The following is a 20,407-nucleotide window of genomic DNA, read 5'->3' as shown; positions in this document are numbered from 1 at the left end:
TGACTGCTCTTCGAGCCTACTCCCCATACCTCTAATATACACCCTGACTGCTCTCCAGCCCTACCACATGACCCTACTCCCCATACCTCTAATATACTCCCTGACTACTCTTCAGCCCTACCACATGACCCTACTCCCCATACCTCTAATATACTCCCTGACTGTGCTCTTCAGCCCTACCCCATGACCCTACTCCCCATACCTCTAATATACTCCCTGACTGTGCTCTTCAGCCCTACCCCATGACCCTACTCCCCGTACCTCTAATATACTCCCTGACTGCTCTTCAGCCCTACCACATGACCCTATTCCCCATACCTCTAATATACTCCCTGACTGCTCTTCAGGCCTACCCCATCACCCTACTCCCCATACCTCTAATATACTCCCTGACTACTCTTCAGCCCTACCCCATGACCCTACTCCCCATACCTCTAGTATACTCCCTGACTGCTCTTCAGCCCTACCCCATGACCCTACTCCCCATACCTCTAATATACTCCCTGACTGCTCTCCGGCCCTACCCCATGACCCTACTCCCCATACCTCTAATATACTCCCTGACTGCTCTTCGAGCCTACTCCCCATACCTCTAATATACACCCTGACTGCTCTCCAGCCCTACCACATGACCCTACTCCCCATACCTCTAATATACTCCCTGACTACTCTTCAGCCCTACCACATGACCCTACTCCCCATACCTCTAATATACTCCCTGACTGTGCTCTTCAGCCCTACCCCATGACCCTACTCCCCATACCTCTAATATACTCCCTGACTGTGCTCTTCAGCCCTACCCCATGACCCTACTCCCCGTACCTCTAATATACTCCCTGACTGCTCTTCAGCCCTACCACATGACCCTATTCCCCCCCCATACCTCTAATATACTCCCTGACTGCTCTTCAGGCCTACCCCATCACCCTACTCCCCATACCTCTAATATACTCCCTGACTACTCTTCAGCCCTACCCCATGACCCTACTCCCCATACCTCTAGTATACTCCCTGACTGTGCTCTTCAGCCCTACCCCATGACTCTACTCCCCATACCTCTGATATACTCCCTGCCTGCTCTTCAACCCTACCCCATGACCCTACTCCCCATACCTCTAATATACTCCCTGACTACTCTTCAGCCCTACCCCATGACCCTACTCCCCATACCTCTAATATACTCCCTGACTACTCTTCAGCCCTACCCCATGACCCTACTCCCCATACCTCTAATATACTCTCTGACTGTGCACTTCAGCCCTACCCCATGACCCTACTCCCCATACCTCTAATATACTCCCTGCCTGCTTTTTTACCCTACCCCATGACCCTACTCCCCATACCTCTAATATACTCCCTGACTGCTCTTCAGCCCTACCACATGACCCTACTCCCCATACCTCTAATATACTCCCTGACTGCTCTTCGGCCCTACCCCATGACCCTACTCCCCATACCTCTAATATACTCCCTGACTACTCTCAGCCCTACCCCATGACCCTACTCCCCATACCTCTAATATACTCCCTGACTGCTCTTCAGCCCTACCACATGGCCCTACTCTCCATACCTCTAATATACTCCCTGCCTGCTCTTCGACCCTACCCCATGACCCTACTCCCCATACCTCTAATATACTCCCTGACTGCTCTTCAGCCCTACCACATGACCCTACTCCCCATACCTCTAATATACTCCCTGCCTGCTCTTCGACCCTACCCCATGACCCTACTCCCCATACCTCTAATATACTCCCTGACTGCTCTTCAGCCCTACCACCTGGCCCTACTCCCCATACCTCTAATATACTCCCTGACTGCTCTTCAGCCCTACTCCATGACCCTACTCCCCATACCTCTAATATACTCCCTGACTGCTCTTCGACCCTACTCCCCATACCTCTAATATACTCCCTGATTGCTCTTCAGCCCTACCACATGGCCCTACTCCCCATACCTCTAATATACTCCTTGACTGCTCTTCAGCCCTACCCCATGACCCTACTCCCCATACCTCTAATATACTCTGACTGTGCTCTTCAGCCCTACCACATGACCCTACTTCCCATGCCTCTAATATACTCCCTGACTGCTCTTCGACCCTAGTCCCCATACCTCTAATATACTCCCTGACTGCTCTTCGGCCCTACCACATGACCCTACTCCCCATACCTCTAATATACTGCCTGACTACTCTTCAGCCCTACCCCATGACCCTACTCCCCATACCTCTAATATACTGCCTGACTACTCTTCAGCCCTACCCCATGACCCTACTCCCCATACCTCTAATATACTCCCTGACTGCTCTTCAGCTCTACCCCATGACCCTACTCCCCATACTTCTAATATTCTCCCTGACTGCTCTTCGACCCTACTCCCCATACCTCTAATATACTCCCTGGCTGCTCTTCAGCCCTACCCCATGACCCTACTCCCCATACCTCTAATATACTCCCTGATTGCTCTTCAGCCCTACCACATGGCCCTACTCCCCATACGTCTAATATACTCCTTGACTGCTCTTCAGCCCTACCCCATGACCCTGCTCCACATACCTCTAATATACTCCCTGATTGCTCTTCAGCCCTACCACATGGCCCTACTCCCCATACCTCTAATATACTCCTTGACTGCTCTTCAGCCCTACCCCATGACCCTACTCCCCATACCTCTAATATTCTCCCTGACTGTGCTCTTCAGCCCTACCACATGACCCTACTCCCCATACCTCTAATATACTCCCTGACTGCTCTTCAGCCCTACCACATGACCCTAATCCCCATACCTCTAATATACTCCCTGACTGCTCTTCGGCCCTACCCCATGACCCTACTCCCCATACTTCTAATATACTCCCTGACTGCTCTTCAGCCCTACCCCATGACCCTACTCCCCATACCTCTGATATACTCCCTGCCTGCTCTTCAACCCTACCCCATGACCCTACTCCCCATACCTCTAATATACTCCCTGACTACTCTTCAGCCCTAACCCATGACCCTACTCCCCATACCTCTAATATACTCCCTGACTAATCTTCAGCCCTACCCCATGACCCTACTCCCCATACCTCTAATATACTCTCTGACTGTGCACTTCAGCCCTACCCCATGACCCTACTCCCCATACCTCTAATATACTCCCTGCCTGCTTTTTTACCCTACCCCATGACCCTACTCCCCATACCTCTAATATACTCCCTGACTGCTCTTCAGCCCTACCACATGACCCTACTCCCCATACCTCTAATATACTCCCTGACTGCTCTTCGGCCCTACCCCATGACCCTACTCCCCATACCTCTAATATACTCCCTGCCTGCTCTTCGACCCTACCCCATGACCCTACTCCCCATACCTCTAATATACTCCCTGACTGCTCTTCAGCCCTACCACCTGGCCCTACTCCCCATACCTCTAATATACTCCCTGACTGCTCTTCAGCCCTACTCCATGACCCTACTCCCCATACCTCTAATATACTCCCTGACTGCTCTTCGACCCTACTCCCCATACCTCTAATATACTCCCTGATTGCTCTTCAGCCCTACCACATGGCCCTACTCCCCATACCTCTAATATACTCCTTGACTGCTCTTCAGCCCTACCCCATGACCCTGCTCCCCATGCCTCTAATATACTCCCTGACTGTGCTCTTCGACCCTAGTCCCCATACCTCTAATATACTCCCTGACTGCTCTTCGGCCCTACCACATGACCCTACTCCCCATACCTCTAATATACTGCCTGACTACTCTTCAGCCCTACCCCATGACCCTACTCCCCATACCTCTAATATACTGCCTGACTACTCTTCAGCCCTACCCCATGACCCTACTCCCCATACCTCTAATATACTCCCTGACTGCTCTTCAGCCCTACCCCATGACCCTACTCCCCATACTTCTAATATACTCCCTGACTGCTCTTCGACCCTACTCCCCATACCTCTAATATACTCCCTGGCTGCTCTTCAGCCCTACCCCATGACCCTACTCCCCATACCTCTAATATACTCCCTGATTGCTCTTCAGCCCTACCACATGGCCCTACTCCCCATACCTCTAGTATACTCCTTGACTGCTCTTCAGCCCTACCCCATGACCCTGCTCCCCATACCTCTAATATACTCCCTGATTGCTCTTCAGCCCTACCACATGGCCCTACTCCCCATACCTCTAATATACTCCCTGACTGTGCTCTTCAGCCCTACCACATGACCCTACTCCCCATACCTCTAATATACTCCCTGACTGCTCTTCAGCCCTACCACATGACCCTACTCCCCATACCTCTAATATACTCCCTGACTGCTCTTCAGCCCTACCCCATGACCCTACTCCCCATACTTCTAATATACTCCCTGACTGCTCTACGCCCCTACTCCCCATACCTCTAATATACTCCTTGACTGCTCTTCAGCCCTACCCCATGACCCTACTCCCCATACCTCTAATATACTCCCTGACTGTGCTCTTCAGCCCTACCACATGACCCTACTTCCCATGCCTCTAATATACTCCCTGACTGCTCTTCGACCCTAGTCCCCATACCTCTAATATACTCCCTGACTGCTCTTCGGCCCTACCACATGACCCTACTCCCCATACCTCTAATATACTGCATGACTACTCTTCAGCCCTACCCCATGACCCTACTCCCCATACCTCTAATATACTTCCTGACTACTCTTCAGCCCTACCCCATGACCCTACTCCCCATACCTCTAATATACTCCCTGACTGCTCTTCAGCCCTACCCCATGACCCTACTCCCCATACTTCTAATATACTCCCTGACTGCTCTTCGACCCTACTCCCCATACCTCTAATATACTCCCTGGCTGCTCTTCAGCCCTACCCCATGACCCTACTCCCCATACCTCTAATATACTCCCTGATTGCTCTTCAGCCCTACCACATGGCCCTACTCCCCATACCTCTAATATACTCCTTGACTGCTCTTCAGCCCTACCCCATGACCCTGCTCCCCATACCTCTAATATACTCCCTGACTGTGCTCTTCAGCCCTACCCCATGACCCTACTCCCCATACCTCTAATATACTCCCTGACTGCTCTTCACCCTACCCATGACCCTACTCCCCATACCTCTAATATACTCCCTGACTGCTCTTCAGCCCTACCCCATGACCCTACTCCCCATACCTCTAATATACTCCCTGACTGTGCTCTTCAGCCCTACCCCATGACCCTACTCCCCATACTTCTAATATACTCCCTGACTGCTCTTCGACCCTACTCCCCATACCTCTAATATACTCCCTGACTGCTCTTCAGCCCTACCACATGACCCTACTCCCCATACCTCTAATATACTCCCTGACTGCTCTTCAGCCCTACCCCATGACCCTACTCCCCATACCTCTAATATACTCCCTGACTGCTCTTCAGCCCTACCCCATGACCCTACTCCCCATACCTCTAATATACTCCCTGACTGCTCTTCAGCCCTACCCCATGACCCTACTCCCCATACCTCTAATATACTCTGACTGTGCTCTTCAGCCCTACCACATGACCCTACTTCCCATGCCTCTAATATTCTCCCTGACTGCTCTTCGACCCTAGTCCCCATACCTCTAATATACTCCCTGACTGCTCTTCGGCCCTACCACATGACCCTACTCCCCATACCTCTAATATACTGCATGACTACTCTTCAGCCCTACCCCATGACCCTACTCCCCATACCTCTAATATACTTCCTGACTACTCTTCAGCCCTACCCCATGACCCTACTCCCCATACCTCTAATATACTCCCTGACTGCTCTTCAGCCCTACCCCATGACCCTACTCCCCATACTTCTAATATACTCCCTGACTGCTCTTCGACCCTACTCCCCATACCTCTAATATACTCCCCGGCTGCTCTTCAGCCCTACCCCATGACCCTACTCCCCATACCTCTAATATACTCCCTGATTGCTCTTCAGCCCTACCACATGGCCCTACTCCCCATACCTCTAATATACTCCTTGACTGCTCTTCAGCCCTACCCCATGACCCTGCTCCCCATACCTCTAATATACTCTGACTGTGCTCTTCAGCCCTACCCCATGACCCTACTCCCCATACTTCTAATATACTCCCTGACTGCTCTTCGACCCTACTCCCCATACCTCTAATATACTCCCTGGCTGCTCTTCAGCCCTACCCCATGACCCTGCTCCCCATACCTCTAATATACTCTGACTGTGCTCTTCAGCCCTACCCCATGACCCTACTCCCCATACTTCTAATATACTCCCTGACTGCTCTTCGACCCTACTCTCCATACCTCTAATATACTCCCTGATTGCTCTTCAGCCCTACCACATGGCCCTACTCCCCATACCTCTAATATACTCCTTGACTGCTCTTCAGCCCTACCCCATGACCCTACTCCCCATACCCCTAATACACTCCCTGACTGCTCTTCAGCCCTACCCCATGACCCTACTCCCCATACCTCTAATATACTCCCTGACTGCTCTTCAGCCCTACCCCATGACCCTATTCCCCATAACTCTAATATACTCCTTGACTGTGCTCTTCAGCCCTAGACCATGACCCTACTCCCCATACCTCTAATATACTCCCTGACTGCTCTTCAGCCCTACCCCATGACCCTACTCCCCATACCTCTAATATACTCCCTGACTGCTCTTCAGCCCTACCACATGACCCTACTCCCCATACCTCTAATATACTGCATGACTGCTCTTCGGCCCTACTCTCCATAACTCTAATATACTCCCTGACTGCTTTTCAGAATTACCCAATGACCCTGCTCCCCATACCTCTAATATACTCCCTGACTGCTCTTCGACCCTACCCCATGACCCTACTCCCCATACCTCTAATATACTCCCTGACTACTCTCAGCCCTACCCCATGACCCTACTCCCCATACCTCTAATATACTCCCTGACTGTGCTCTTCAGCCCTACCACATGACCCTACTCCCCATACCTCTAATATACTCCCTGACTGCTCTTCAGCCCTACCCCATGACCCTACTCCCCATACCTCTAATATACTCCCTGACTGCTCTTCAGCCCTACCACATGGCCCTATTCCCCATACCTCTAATATACTCTGACTGTGCTCTTCAGCCCTACCACATGACCCTACTTCCCATGCCTCTAATATACTCCCTGACTGCTCTTCGACCCTAGTCCCCATACCTCTAATATACTCCCTGACTGCTCTTCGGCCCTACCACATGACCCTACTCCCCATACCTCTAATATACTCCCTGACTGCTCTTCAGCCCTACCCCATGACCCTACTCCCCATACATCTAATATACTCCCTGACTGCTCTCCGGCCCTACCCCATGACCCTACTCCCCATACCTCTAATATACTCCCTGACTGCTCTTCGAGCCTACTCCCCATACCTCTAATATACACCCTGACTGCTCTCCAGCCCTACCACATGACCCTACTCCCCATACCTCTAATATACTCCCTGACTACTCTTCAGCCCTACCACATGACCCTACTCCCCATACCTCTAATATACTCCCTGACTGTGCTCTTCAGCCCTACCCCATGACCCTACTCCCCATACCTCTAATATACTCCCTGACTGTGCTCTTCAGCCCTACCCCATGACCCTACTCCCCATACCTCTAATATACTCCCTGACTGCTCTTCAGCCCTACCACATGACCCTACTCCCCATACCTCTAATATACTCCCTGACTGCTCTTCAGCCCTACCCCATGACCCTACTCCCCATACCTCTAATATACTCCCTGACTGTGCTCTTCAGCCCTACCCCATGACCCTACTCCCCATACCTCTAATATACTCCCTGACTGCTCTTCAGCCCTACCCCATGACCCTACTCCCCATACCTCTAATATACTCCCTGACTACTCTTCAGCCCTACCCCATGACCCTACTCCCCATACCTCTAATATACTCCCTGACTGCTCTTCGCCCTCCCCGACCCTACTCCCCATACCTCTAATATACTCCCTGGCTGCTCTTCAGCCCTACCCCATGACCCTACTCCCCATACCTCTAATATACTCCCTGACTGCTCTTCAGCCCTACCCCATGACCCTACTCCCCATACCTCTAATATACTCCTGACTGCTCTTCAGCCCTACCCCATGACCCTACTCCCCATACCTCTAATATACTCCCTGACTGCTCTTCAGCCCTACCCCATGACCCTACTCCCCATACCTCTAATATACTCCCTGACTGCTCTTCAGCCCTACCCCATGACCCTACTCCCCATACCTCTAATATACTCCCTGACTGCTCTTCAGCCCTACCACATGACCCTACTCCCCATACCTCTAATATACTCCCTGACTGCTCTTCAGCCCTACCACATGACCCTACTCCCCATACCTCTAATATACTCCCTGACTGCTCTTCGGCCCTACCCCATGACCCTACTCCCCATACTTCTAATATACTCCCTGACTGCTCTACGACCCTACTCCCCATACCTCTAATATTCTCCTTGACTGCTCTTCAGCCCTACCCCATGACCCTACTCCCCATACCTCTAATATACTCCCTGACTGTGCTCTTCAGCCCTACCACATGACCCTACTCCCCATACCTCTAATATACTCCCTGACTGCTCTTCAGCCCTACCACATGACCCTACTCCCCATACCTCTAATATACTCCCTGACTGCTCTTCAGCCCTACCCCATGACCCTACTCCCCATACCTCTAATATACTCCCTGACTGCTCTTCAGCCCTACCCCATGACCCTACTCCCCATACCTCTAATATACTCCCTGACTGCTCTTCAGCCCTACCCCATGACCCTACTCCCCATACCTCTAATATACTCCCTGACTGCTCTTCGACCCTACTCCCCATACCTCTAATATACTCCCCGGCTGCTCTTCAGCCCTACCCCATGACCCTACTCCCCATACCTCTAATATACTCCCTGATTGCTCTTCAGCCCTACCACATGGCCCTACTCCCCATACCTCTAATATACTCCTTGACTGCTCTTCAGCCCTACCCCATGACCCTGCTCCCCATACCTCTAATATACTCTGACTGTGCTCTTCAGCCCTACCCCATGACCCTACTCCCCATACTTCTAATATACTCCCTGACTGCTCTTCGACCCTACTCCCCATACCTCTAATATACTCCCTGGCTGCTCTTCAGCCCTACCCCATGACCCTGCTCCCCATACCTCTAATATACTCTGACTGTGCTCTTCAGCCCTACCCCATGACCCTACTCCCCATACTTCTAATATACTCCCTGACTGCTCTTCGACCCTACTCTCCATACCTCTAATATACTCCCTGATTGCTCTTCAGCCCTACCACATGGCCCTACTCCCCATACCTCTAATATACTCCTTGACTGCTCTTCAGCCCTACCCCATGACCCTACTCCCCATACCCCTAATACACTCCCTGACTGCTCTTCAGCCCTACCCCATGACCCTACTCCCCATACCTCTAATATACTCCCTGACTGCTCTTCAGCCCTACCCCATGACCCTATTCCCCATAACTCTAATATACTCCTTGACTGTGCTCTTCAGCCCTAGACCATGACCCTACTCCCCATACCTTTAATATACTCCCTGACTGCTCTTCAGCCCTACCCCATGACCCTACTCCCCATACCTCTAATATACTCCCTGACTGCTCTTCAGCCCTACCACATGACCCTACTCCCCATACCTCTAATATACTCCCTGACTGCTCTTCAGCCCTACCACATGACCCTACTCCCCATACCTCTAATATACTGCATGACTGCTCTTCGGCCCTACTCTCCATAACTCTAATATACTCCCTGACTGCTTTTCAGTACCCATGACCCTGCTCCCCATACCTCTAATATACTCCCTGACTGCTCTTCGACCCTACCCCATGACCCTACTCCCCATACCTCTAATATACTCCATGACTACTCTCAGCCCTACCCCATGACCCTACTCCCCATACCTCTAATATACTCCCTGACTGTGCTCTTCAGCCCTACCCCATGACCCTACTCCCCATACCTCTAATATACTCCCTGACTGCTCTTCAGCCCTACCACATGACCCTACTCCCCATACCTCTAATATACTCCCTGACTGCTCTTCAGCCCTACCCCATGACCCTACTCCCCATACCTCTAATATACTCCCTGACTGCTCTTCAGCCCTACCACATGACCCTACTCCCCATACCTCTAATATACTCTGACTGTGCTCTTCAGCCCTACCACATGACCCTACTTCCCATGCCTCTAATATACTCCCTGACTGCTCTTCGACCCTAGTCCCCATACCTCTAATATACTCCCTGACTGCTCTTCGGCCCTACCACATGACCCTACTCCCCATACCTCTAATATACTCCCTGACTGCTCTTCAGCCCTACCCCATGACCCTACTCCCCATACATCTAATATACTCCCTGACTGCTCTCCGGCCCTACCCCATGACCCTACTCCCCATACCTCTAATATACTCCCTGACTGCTCTTCGAGCCTACTCCCCATACCTCTAATATACACCCTGACTGCTCTCCAGCCCTACCACATGACCCTACTCCCCATACCTCTAATATACTCCCTGACTACTCTTCAGCCCTACCACATGACCCTACTCCCCATACCTCTAATATACTCCCTGACTGTGCTCTTCAGCCCTACCCCATGACCCTACTCCCCATACCTCTAATATACTCCCTGACTGTGCTCTTCAGCCCTACCCCATGACCCTACTCCCCGTACCTCTAATATACTCCCTGACTGCTCTTCAGCCCTACCACATGACCCTATTCCCCATACCTCTAATATACTCCCTGACTACTCTTCAGCCCTACCCCATGACCCTACTCCCCATACCTCTAGTATACTCCCTGACTGTGCTCTTCAGCCCTACCCCATGACCCTACTCCCCATACCTCTGATATACTCCCTGCCTGCTCTTCAACCCTACCCCATGACCCTACTCCCCATACCTCTAATATACTCCCTGACTACTCTTCAGCCCTACCCCATGACCCTACTCCCCATACCTCTAGTATACTCCCTGACTGTGCTCTTCAGCCCTACCCCATGACCCTACTCCCCATACCTCTAATATACTCCCTGCCTGCTCTTCAACCATACCCCATGACCCTACTCCCCATACCTCTAATATACTCCCTGACTACTCTTCAGCCCTACCCCATGACCCTACTCCCCATACCTCTAATATACTCTCTGACTGTGCACTTCAGCCCTACCCCATGACCCTACTCCCCATACCTCTAATATACTCCCTGCCTGCTTTTTTACCCTACCCCATGACCCTACTCCCCATACCTCTAATATACTCCCTGACTGCTCTTCGGCCCTACCCCATGACCCTACTCCCCATACCTCTAATATACTCCCTGACTACTCTCAGCCCTACCCCATGACCCTACTCCCCATACCTCTAATATACTCCCTGACTGCTCTTCAGCCCTACCACATGGCCCTACTCTCCATACCTCTAATATACTCCCTGCCTGCTCTTCGACCCTACCCCATGACCCTACTCCCCATACCTCTAATATACTCCCTGACTGCTCTTCAGCCCTACCACATGACCCTACTCCCCATACCTCTAATATACTCCCTGACTGCTCTTCGGCCCTACCCCATGACCCTACTCCCCATACTTCTAATATACTCCCTGACTGCTCTACGACCCTACTCCCCATACCTCTAATATTCTCCTTGACTGCTCTTCAGCCCTACCCCATGACCCTACTCCCCATACCTCTAATATACTCCCTGACTGTGCTCTTCAGCCCTACCACATGACCCTACTCCCCATACCTCTAATATACTCCCTGACTGCTCTTCAGCCCTACCACATGACCCTACTCCCCATACCTCTAATATACTCCCTGACTGCTCTTCAGCCCTACCCCATGACCCTACTCCCCATACCTCTAATATACTCCCTGACTGCTCTTCAGCCCTACCCCATGACCCTACTCCCCATACCTCTAATATACTCCCTGACTGCTCTTCAGCCCTACCCCATGACCCTACTCCCCATACCTCTAATATACTCCCTGACTGCTCTTCGACCCTACCCATGACCCTACTCCCCATACCTCTAATATACTCCCTGATTGCTCTTCAGCCCTACCACATGGCCCTACTCCCCATACCTCTAATATACTCCTTGACTGCTCTTCAGCCCTACCCCATGACCCTGCTCCCCATACCTCTAATATACTCTGACTGTGCTCTTCAGCCCTACCCCATGACCCTACTCCCCATACTTCTAATATACTCCCTGACTGCTCTTCGACCCTACTCCCCATACCTCTAATATACTCCCTGGCTGCTCTTCAGCCCTACCCCATGACCCTGCTCCCCATACCTCTAATATACTCCCTGACTTGCTCTTCAGCCCTACCCCATGACCCTACTCCCCATACTTCTAATATACTCCCTGACTGCTCTTCGACCCTACTCTCCATACCTCTAATATACTCCCTGATTGCTCTTCAGCCCTACCACATGGCCCTACTCCCCATACCTCTAATATACTCCTTGACTGCTCTTCAGCCCTACCCCATGACCCTACTCCCCATACCTCTAATATACTCCCTGACTGCTCTTCAGCCCTACCCCATGACCCTACTCCCCATACCTCTAATATACTCCCTGACTGCTCTTCAGCCCTACCCCATGACCCTATTCCCCATAACTCTAATATACTCCTTGACTGTGCTCTTCAGCCCTAGACCATGACCCTACTCCCCATACCTCTAATATACTCCCTGACTGCTCTTCAGCCCTACCCCATGACCCTACTCCCCATACCTCTAATATACTCCCTGACTGCTCTTCAGCCCTACCCCATGACCCTACTCCCCATACCTCTAATATACTCCCTGACTGCTCTTCAGCCCTACCACATGACCCTACTCCCCATACCTCTAATATACTGCATGACTGCTCTTCGGCCCTACTCTCCATAACTCTAATATACTCCCTGACTGCTTTTCAGTACCCATGACCCTCTCCCCATACCTCTAATATACTCCCTGACTGCTCTTCACCCTACCCCATGACCCTACTCCCCATACCTCTAATATACTCCCTGACTACTCTTCAGCCCTACCCCATGACCCTACTCCCCATACCTCTAATATACTCCCTGACTGTGCTCTTCAGCCCTACCCCATGACCCTACTCCCCATACCTCTAATATACTCCCTGACTGCTCTTCAGCCCTACCACATGACCCTACTCCCCATACCTCTAATATACTCCCTGACTGCTCTTCAGCCCTACCCCATGACCCTACTCCCCATACCTCTAATATACTCCCTGACTGCTCTTCAGCCCTACCACCTGGCCCTACTCCCCATACCTCTAATATACTCCCTGACTGTGCTCTTCAGCCCTACCACATGACCCTACTTCCCATGCCTCTAATATACTCCCTGACTGCTCTTCGACCCTAGTCCCCATACCTCTAATATACTCCCTGACTGCTCTTCGGCCCTACCACATGACCCTACTCCCCATACCTCTAATATACTCCCTGACTGCTCTTCAGCCCTACCCCATGACCCTACTCCCCATACATCTAATATACTCCCTGACTGCTCTCCGGCCCTACCCCATGACCCTACTCCCCATACCTCTAATATACTCCCTGACTGCTCTTCGAGCCTACTCCCCATACCTCTAATATACACCCTGACTGCTCTCCAGCCCTACCACATGACCCTACTCCCCATACCTCTAATATACTCCCTGACTACTCTTCAGCCCTACCACATGACCCTACTCCCCATACCTCTAATATACTCCCTGACTGTGCTCTTCAGCCCTACCCCATGACCCTACTCCCCATACCTCTAATATACTCCCTGACTGTGCTCTTCAGCCCTACCCCATGACCCTACTCCCCGTACCTCTAATATACTCCCTGACTGCTCTTCAGCCCTACCACATGACCCTATTCCCCATACCTCTAATATACTCCCTGACTACTCTTCAGCCCTACCCCATGACCCTACTCCCCATACCTCTAGTATACTCCCTGACTGTGCTCTTCAGCCCTACCCCATGACCCTACTCCCCATACCTCTGATATACTCCCTGCCTGCTCTTCAACCCTACCCCATGACCCTACTCCCCATACCTCTAATATACTCCCTGACTACTCTTCAGCCCTACCCCATGACCCTACTCCCCATACCTCTAGTATACTCCCTGACTGTGCTCTTCAGCCCTACCCCATGACCCTACTCCCCATACCTCTAATATACTCCCTGACTGCTCTTCAGCCCTACCCCATGACCCTACTCCCCATACCTCTAATATACTCCCTGACTGCTCTTCAGCCCTACCCCATGACCCTACTCCCCATACCTCTAATATACTCCCTGACTGCTCTTCAGCCCTACCCCATGACCCTACTCCCCATACCTCTAATATACTCCCTGACTGCTCTTCAGCCCTACCCCATGACCCTACTCCCCATACCTCTAATATACTCCCTGACTGCTCTTCAGCCCTACCACATGACCCTACTCCCCATACCTCTAATATACTCCCTGACTGCTCTTCGCCCTACTGCCTCCATACCTCTAATATACTCCCTGACTGCTCTTCAGCCCTACCCATGACCCTACTCCCCATACCTCTAATATACTCCCTGACTGCTCTTCGACCCTACCCCATGACCCTACTCCCCATACCTCTAATATACTCCCTGACTGCTCTTCAGCCCTACCCCATGACCCTACTCCCCATACCTCTAATATACTCCCTGACTGTGCTCTTCAGCCCTACCCCATGACCCTACTCCCCATACCTCTAATATACTCCCTGACTGCTCTTCAGCCCTACCACATGACCCTACTCCCCATACCTCTAATATACTCCCTGACTGCTCTTCAGCCCTACCCCATGACCCTACTCCCCATACCTCTAATATACTCCCTGACTGCTCTTCAGCCCTACCACATGGCCCTATTCCCCATACCTCTAATATACTCTGACTGTGCTCTTCAGCCCTACCACATGACCCTACTTCCCATGCCTCTAATATACTCCCTGACTGCTCTTCGACCCTAGTCCCCATACCTCTAATATACTCCCTGACTGCTCTTCAGCCCTACCACATGACCCTACTCCCCATACCTCTAATATACTCCCTGACTGCTCTTCAGCCCTACCCCATGACCCTACTCCCCATACCTCTAATATACTCCCTGACTGCTCTCCGGCCCTACCCCATGACCCTACTCCCCATACCTCTAATATACTCCCTGACTGCTCTTCGAGCCTACTCCCCATACCTCTAATATACACCCTGACTGCTCTCCAGCCCTACCACATGACCCTACTCCCCATACCTCTAATATACTCCCTGACTACTCTTCAGCCCTACCACATGACCCTACTCCCCATACCTCTAATATACTCCCTGACTGTGCTCTTCAGCCCTACCCCATGACCCTACTCCCCATACCTCTAATATACTCCCTGACTGTGCTCTTCAGCCCTACCCCATGACCCTACTCCCCATACCTCTAATATACTCCCTGACTGCTCTTCAGCCCTACCACATGACCCTATTCCCCATACCTCTAATATACTCCCTGACTACTCTTCAGCCCTACCCCATGACCCTACTCCCCATACCTCTAGTATACTCCCTGACTGTGCTCTTCAGCCCTACCCCATGACCCTACTCCCCATACCTCTGATATACTCCCTGCCTGCTCTTCAACCCTACCCCATGACCCTACTCCCCATACCTCTAATATACTCCCTGACTACTCTTCAGCCCTACCCCATGACCCTACTCCCCATACCTCTAGTATACTCCCTGACTGTGCTCTTCAGCCCTACCCCATGACCCTACTCCCCATACCTCTAATATACTCCCTGCCTGCTCTTCAACCATACCCCATGACCCTACTCCCCATACCTCTAATATACTCCCTGACTACTCTTCAGCCCTACCCCATGACCCTACTCCCCATACCTCTAATATACTCTCTGACTGTGCACTTCAGCCCTACCCCATGACCCTACTCCCCATACCTCTAATATACTCCCTGCCTGCTTTTTTACCCTACCCCATGACCCTACTCCCCATACCTCTAATATACTCCCTGACTGCTCTTCGGCCCTACCCCATGACCCTACTCCCCATACCTCTAATATACTCCCTGACTGCTCTTCAGCCCTACCCCATGACCCTACTCCCCATACCTCTAATATACTCCCTGACTGCTCTTCAGCCCTACCACATGGCCCTACTCCCCATACCTCTAATATACTCCCTGCCTGCTCTTCGACCCTACCCCATGACCCTACTCCCCATACCTCTAATATACTCCCTGACTGCTCTTCAGCCCTACCACATGACCCTACTCCCCATACCTCTAATATACTCCCTGACTGCTCTTCAGCCCTACCCCATGACCCTACTCCCCATACCTCTAATATACTCCCTGACTGCTCTTCAGCCCTACCACATGACCCTACTCCCCATACCTCTAATATACTCCCTGACTGCTCTTCAGCCCTACTCCATGACCCTACTCCCCATACCTCTAATATACTCCCTGACTGCTCTTCGGCCCTACCACATGACCCTACTCCCCATACCTCTAATATACTCCCTGACTACTCTTCAGCCCTACCCCATGACCCTACTCCCCATACCTCTAATATACTCCCTGACTGCTCTTCAGCCCTACCCCATGACCCTACTCCCCATACCTCTAATATACTCCCTGACTGCTCTTCAGCCCTACCCCATGACCCTACTCCCCATACCTCTAATATACTCCCTGACTGCTCTTCGACCCTACTCCCCATACCTCTAATATACTCCCTGACTGCTCTTCAGCCCTACCCCATGACCCTACTCCCCATACCTCTAATATACTCCCTGATTGCTCTTCAGCCCTACCACATGGCCCTACTCCCCATACCTCTAATATACTCCTTGACTGCTCTTCAGCCCTACCCCATGACCCTGCTCCCCATACCTCTAATATACTCCCTGATTGCTCTTCAGCCCTACCACATGGCCCTACTCCCCATACCTCTAATATACTCCCTGACTGCTCTTCAGCCCTACCCCATGACCCTCTCCCCATACCTCTAATATACTCCCTGATTGCTCTTCAGCCCTACCACATGGCCCTACTCCCCATACCTCTAATATACTCCCTGACTGCTCTTCAGCCCTACCACATGACCCTGCTCCACATACCTCTAATATACTCCTTGACTGCTCTTCAGTCCTACCCCGTGACCCTACTCCCCATACCTCTAATATACTCCCTGATTGCTCTTCAGCCCTACCACATGACCCTACTCCCCATACCTCTAATATACTCCTTGACTGCTCTTCAGCCCTACCCCATGACCCTACTCCCCATACCTCTAATATTCTCCCTGACTGTGCTCTTCAGCCCTACCACATGACCCTACTCCCCATACCTCTAATATACTCCCAGACTGCTCTTCAGCCCTACCACATGACCCTAATCCCCATACCTCTAATATACTCCCTGACTGCTCTTCGGCCCTACCCCATGACCCTACTCCCCATACTTCTAATATACTCCCTGACTGCTCTTCGACCCTACTCCCCATACCTCTAATATTCTCCTTGACTGCTCTTCAGCCCTACCCCATGACCCTGCTCCCCATACCTCTAATATACTCTGACTGTGCTCTTCAGCCCTACCACATGACCCTACTTCCCATGCCTCTAATATTCTCCCTGACTGCTCTTCGACCCTAGTCCCCATACCTCTAATATACTCCCTGACTGCTCTTCGGCCCTACCACATGACCCTACTCCCCATACCTCTAATATACTGCATGACTACTCTTCAGCCCTACCCCATGACCCTACTCCCCATACCTCTAATATACTTCCTGACTACTCTTCAGCCCTACCCCATGACCCTACTCCCCATACCTCTAATATACTCCCTGACTGCTCTTCAGCCCTACCCCATGACCCTACTCCCCATACTTCTAATATACTCCCTGACTGCTCTTCGACCCTACTCCCCATACCTCTAATATACTCCCTGGCTGCTCTTCAGCCCTACCCCATGACCCTACTCCCCATACCTCTAATATACTCCCTGACTGCTCTTCAGCCCTACCCCATGACCCTACTCCCCATACCTCTAATATACTCCCTGACTGCTCTTCAGCCCTACCCCATGACCCTACTCCCCATACCTCTAATATACTCCCTGACTGCTCTTCAGCCCTACCCCATGACCCTACTCCCCATACCTCTAATATACTCCCTGACTGTGCTCTTCAGCCCTACCCCATGACCCTACTCCCCATACCTCTAATATACTCCCTGACTGCTCTTCGGCCCTACTCTCCATAACTCTAATATACTCCCTGACTGCTTTTCAGAATTACCCAATGACCCTACTCCCCATACCTCTAATATACTCCCTGACTGCTCTTCAGCCCTACCACATGACCCTACTCCCCATACCTCTAATATACTCCCTGACTGCTCTTCAGCCCTACCCCATGACCCTACTCCCCATACCTCTAATATACTCCCTGACTGCTCTTCAGCCCTACCCCATGACCCTACTCCCCATACCTCTAATATACTCCCTGACTGTGCTCTTCAGCCCTACCACATGACCCTACTCCCCATACCTCTAATATACTCCCTGACTACTCTTCAGCCCTACCCCATGACCCTACTCCCCATACCTCTAGTATACTCCCTGACTGTGCTCTTCAGCCCTACCCCATGACCCTACTCCCCATACCTCTGATATACTCCCTGCCTGCTCTTCAACCCTACCCCATGACCCTACTCCCCATACCTCTAATATACTCCCTGACTACTCTTCAGCCCTACCCCATGACCCTACTCCCCATACCTCTAGTATACTCCCTGACTGTGCTCTTCAGCCCTACCCCATGACCCTACTCCCCATACCTCTAATATACTCCCTGCCTGCTCTTCAACCATACCCCATGACCCTACTCCCCATACCTCTAATATACTCCCTGACTACTCTTCAGCCCTACCCCATGACCCTACTCCCCATACCTCTAATATACTCTCTGACTGTGCACTTCAGCCCTACCCCATGACCCTACTCCCCATACCTCTAATATACTCCCTGCCTGCTTTTTTACCCTACCCCATGACCCTACTCCCCATACCTCTAATATACTCCCTGACTGCTCTTCAGCCCTACCCCATGACCCTACTCCCCATACCTCTAATATACTCCCTGACTGCTCTTCAGCCCTACCCCATGACCCTACTCCCCATACCTCTAATATACTCCCTGACTGCTCTTCAGCCCTACCACATGGCCCTACTCCCCATACCTCTAATATACTCCCTGCCTGCTCTTCGACCCTACCCCATGACCCTACTCCCCATACCTCTAATATACTCCCTGACTGCTCTTCAGCCCTACCACCATGACCCTACTCCCCATACCTCTAATATACTCCCTGACTGCTCTTCAGCCCTACTCCATGACCCTACTCCCCATACCTCTAATATACTCCCTGACTGCTCTTCGACCCTACTCCCCATACCTCTAATATACTCCCTGATTGCTCTTCAGCCCTACCACATGGCCCTACTCCCCATACCTCTAATATACTCCTTGACTGCTCTTCAGCCCTACCCCATGACCCTGCTCCCCATACCTCTAATATACTCTGACTGTGCTCTTCAGCCCTACCACATGACCCTACTCCCCATACCTCTAATATACTCCCTGACTGCTCTTCAGCCCTACCCCATGACCCTACTCCCCATACCTCTAATATACTCCCTGACTGCTCTTCAGCCCTACCCCATGACCCTACTCCCCATACCTCTAATATACTCCCTGACTGCTCTTCAGCCCTACCCCATGACCCTACTCCCCATACCTCTAATATACTCCCTGACTGCTCTTCGGCCCTACCACATGACCCTACTCCCCATACCTCTAATATACTCCCTGACTGCTCTTCAGCCCTACCCCATGACCCTACTCCCCATACCTCTAATATACTCCCTGACTACTCTTCAGCCCTACCCCATGACCCTACTCCCCATACCTCTAATATACTCCCTGACTGCTCTTCAGCCCTACCCCATGACCCTACTCCCCATACTTCTAATATACTCCCTGACTGCTCTTCGACCCTACTCCCCATACCTCTAATATACTCCCTGGCTGCTCTTCAGCCCTACCCCATGACCCTACTCCCCATACCTCTAATATACTCCCTGATTGCTCTTCAGCCCTACCACATGGCCCTACTCCCCATACCTCTAATATACTCCCTGACTGCTCTTCAGCCCTACCCCATGACCCTACTCCCCATACCTCTAATATACTCCCTGACTGCTCTTCAGCC

General features: G+C 51.6%; 1 protein-coding gene and 1 long non-coding RNA gene across 4 annotated transcripts in view; one reads left to right on the top strand and one right to left on the bottom strand.

Annotated features, from left to right (window-relative positions):
* LOC129811532 (SR-related and CTD-associated factor 8-like) overlaps nt 1-20,407 on the top strand; it is a 125,974-nt gene that overhangs the window by 14,176 nt on the left and 91,391 nt on the right. The gene's annotated exons all lie outside the window — the stretch shown is intronic.
* On the bottom strand, nt 3,117-3,754 carry LOC129811533 (uncharacterized). The gene is made up of 3 exons (XR_008752892.1): nt 3,678-3,754; nt 3,303-3,473; nt 3,117-3,188 (listed from the first exon to the last, which is right to left on the bottom strand). It is a non-coding gene; the product is annotated as an uncharacterized LOC129811533 (long non-coding RNA).

This window comes from Salvelinus fontinalis, chromosome 15, assembly GCF_029448725.1.
Source record: "Salvelinus fontinalis isolate EN_2023a chromosome 15, ASM2944872v1, whole genome shotgun sequence".
Lineage (NCBI taxonomy): Eukaryota > Metazoa > Chordata > Actinopteri > Salmoniformes > Salmonidae > Salvelinus > Salvelinus fontinalis.
This window is presented reverse-complemented; position numbering and strand designations above follow the sequence as displayed.